The sequence below is a fragment of the Saccopteryx leptura genome, chromosome 2 (genome assembly GCF_036850995.1).
Source record: "Saccopteryx leptura isolate mSacLep1 chromosome 2, mSacLep1_pri_phased_curated, whole genome shotgun sequence".
NCBI lineage: Eukaryota > Metazoa > Chordata > Mammalia > Chiroptera > Emballonuridae > Saccopteryx > Saccopteryx leptura.
In genome coordinates, this window is record NC_089504.1 from 133,279,831 (window position 1) to 133,283,560 (window position 3,730).

Below are 3,730 nucleotides of genomic sequence, written 5' to 3' on the forward strand. Positions count from 1 at the left end.
CTAAGACATTGATAAAAGAAACTAAAGAAAATACAAATAAATGGAAAGATATTCCATGCTCATGGACTGGAGAAATTAAGATTGTTAAAATGTCCACACTACCCAGAGCAGTCTGCAGATTCAATGCAATTCCTATCAAAATTCCATTAGAACAACAACAACAACAAAATAATCCTTAAATTTGTATGGAACCATAAAAGACCCTAAATAGCCAAAGCAATCCTGAGAAAGAACAACAAAGTTGGAAGCATCACACATCCTAATTACAAGGATATTACAAAGCTATAGTGTTCAAAACATTATGGTACTGGTATAAAAACAAACATGTAGAGTAATGTAACAGAATAGAGAGAGACCAGAAGAGAGAGGGAGAGGGAGGAGAGAAGGTGGGACAGGGAAGAGAGAGGTAGAGGGGAGAGGAGAAAAAAGAAAGAAAAGATGCACTCAAGATAGAATTCTGATGATTTATTACTGGAAATTGGGCCAAGGAAGATTACGTTTTCATGACCCAGGCACTGAGGTGGGTGGGTCCTTTGATCCCCATATCTTATCCTCACACGGTCTGGGGAAGGAGGTGTGGGTGGACTGTTTTACTGAATAGCTCTGATATGCTAAGTAATAATAGTGAAAAAGCTGACATTCCAGCTCAGGTCAGGTCTGTTTGATTCACTCTTTGTTAGGACTTCTCTAAAGGAGCCTAAGTTAGTGCATCCTCTTTGTTTTATAGCTGACTTATCAGAAGCCTAACTCTATTGTGGTGGGAAGAATTTGAAATTTGGAGAGAGAAAATTTTGGATTCCAGCATCACCAAGTTCCAGTTCCAGGACTTTTGGCAAATCTCTGCCTATTATGAATTTGTTTCCTCATCTAAAATATGGGAGGAATGATCTTTATCTCACAGGGTTTGGGGAGGATTATATAAAGACCTCTGTAACTGTAAAGTCCATTTCTAATATTATTGTTTTTACTGTTTTTAAAGTGTCTTGCCCACTCTGCTGCCAAAACATCCGTCCATGAGCAGACAAGTAGGTCTTCTGGTGTAGTTTATGTGCTTATGTGCTTTCTTGTGTAGAATTCTCAGATTCCAGTGTCTACTCACGGTCCTGCAGCTGCCCGGAAGAGAATTCATACTCTTAGAACAGATTCCCATTTCCCTCCAAGTTTCAGGCTTCTCAGTTCCTCACTGGCTCTCAGATTTGAGGCCCACTTAACCACTGTGAGCAATTTAATTAGATAGCCTAGAAACCTAGAAGATACTTTTAACTTTTCTTCTTCTTGAATTCCTATAAACTCTTACCTGAAAATATTTTGTATACTTCAAAAGCTCAGGCCAGGTCCCAGTTCCTTTCCTAAAGTTCCCTGTCCTATAAGTTCATAGTAAGTCTTTTATTTCTGACTTTATGGATAACATTGCCTGGGTCTAGTATGCAGTCTCAAGCAACAGATTCTGGCCCTGGCTCCACCAAGGGAAGCATGTAGAGGACATAAGGACTTCTTAGACAAAGTCGACACTGGGATAAACAAGTGTCCCTAGCTTTACACCCAACTAACTCTTAGAGGAATTTCAGATTGATGTCCACCCTCTAAATTAAAATGGTAAATATTTTCTATTGTCCCTTCCATTGAGGAGGTGGAGAAGAGAGAGGGCCCATGAAAATCCCCACCTTCCTCAAGCAGGAAATAGTGCAGCTGGAAGAGGGATGGGAGACAAGTAACCCTAGTTTTTCTCCCATAGAGCATATTCAAATCTAAGGACTCTTGAAGGTCATATTAGCCCCATTTACCTAATCTGCTGCCTGGATGTCTTTCCTGCCTTTTGTTCTTGGTCTTGGAAGGTAGGCTGTGCCATTTGTCCTTGAACAGAACCCAGAGATTCTGGAGTTGAAGATAGAGGTCACTCCAGGCCCTGGAGAGGCATAAATGAACAGGGAGAGAAGGCAGGTAAATAGTGGAAAGAGAAGCACTTGCCCACTGGAGAACTGCCAGGACAGATGTCTCAGTAGTTCAGGAAACATCTGTGCTTAGAATGGCTGTGTGTGTACATATATGTAAAGAAAGATAAGGGTGAGCATCAATTCTTTGTTGCATCTCCTTAGTTATTCATTGATTGCTTTCTCATGTGCCTTGACCAGGGGCTACAGCAGGACACCTTGCTCAAGCCAGCAACCTTGGGCTTCAAAGCCAGTGACCATGTGGTCATATCTATGATCCCACACTCAAGCCTACAACCCTGCACTCAAGCTGGTGAGCCCGTGCTAAAGCAGGATGAGCCTGCGCTCAAGCTGGGGACCTTGGGGTTTCGAACCTGGGTCCTCTGCATCCCAGTTCAATGCTCTATCCACTGTGCCACCAACTGATCGGGTGAGAAGCAATCTTAAGTAAAAAATAATAGCTGGCTGAGACTGGCCAGAGGCTCCTGAGGTAAAGGTGGCCCATAAGGCAGGGCTAGGAAGTGGTGGCTAATCAGTTCAAGACTGGCAAGTGCCCTGTCCTGTCTCACCCCACAGAATCCTCGTGGGCAGCTAAGTGAGCACGACAGCCGGTAGGCTGTTCATTCCAGCTCTCAATGGCTTAGTGGGGTGGAGGGAAACCTCCCAGTTGGCTGTCAAAGACACAGGGGCTAAGAGACGAAGGCAGTGACCTTTGAGAAGTTGTCTCCCAGTCCCCCATCCCGTCCTTTCTCACCTTCACACCCCAGTCATGAGCTAGGCCAATTTTACCCAGAAACTTACCCAGCTGGGTGCCCCAAGTCTCACTGCACCTCACCCCTTCCCCTCTAGAATTTCTCCTCTTGGAGTCCCATCTCACAACAGCTGCTGCCTTAACAATCTTGCCCTTTTCAACTCTTCTGTGATCTCAGCTGTGACCTCATAGATCTGAAAAACTGGCTCTCCCCTCCCCCCTTCAGCCAAGGCTCCATTCGATCCAAATGATCATGATGAAACGATGCGATAATGTTATGAAATTTTAATTTCCGGAAATGTTTGCTGCTTCACTGATCTCCACCCATTGTGCTAGACATACAGTGCTGCTGAGACACAGCAGGAATGAGCCCAGAAAAGAAGCCATTTTTTACTCTGAATTTCAAAACAAGGTACCAAAAACTTGGCTTTATGTCTCAAAAAGTATTAGTTCTGAACTTTTATTTTATTGACTGTCAATATTTAAATTATTTTACCTTTATAGCTTTGTTTAGACATTTCTTCATTTTTTAAACCAGTAAGAACAGATGCTACACTTGATCTTAGCCAAAAGACTGAGAAGCGATTTTTTTTCTTCATTTTTTAGCATAGCAAGAGCTTCAAAACTGGAAATGACTTGGGTATCTATGATAATCAGAAGAGGCTGTAGGACCCTTGAAATCACCTCCCTGGGCAGGAAGCATTAACTTACAGGCTTGGGTTCCTCAAACCCTACACATTCCAAAGAAGAGCCTGTCTTCAGGACTGGTTCAGGGCTGCCTCCTGGGAGATAGTCTTTGAGCCCTTGGAATATTCTGCCTGAAAGTGTGTTTTCATAGCCTGAGGCTTTGAGCCATGCTGTACCAGTTTAACCAGATAAGTTTATATTTATGGTGACTGCCTGCTTTTTGATCTGGAGGGGACTTGAGTCTGAGTAGCTAAGGTCAGTCACATGGGCACTGGATGTGACTGACCCCCACTAAAAATCATGGACCTCATGCCTCAGATGAGCTCCCCTGGTAGACAACACTTTACACGTGTTTTCATAC

General features: G+C 43.4%; 1 pseudogene; it reads right to left on the reverse strand.

Annotated features, from left to right (window-relative positions):
- Positions 1-3,149: 3,149 nt before the first annotated feature.
- LOC136396289 (U2 spliceosomal RNA) lies at positions 3,150-3,268 on the reverse strand (annotated as a pseudogene).
- Between the last annotated feature and the right edge of the window lie 462 nt (positions 3,269-3,730).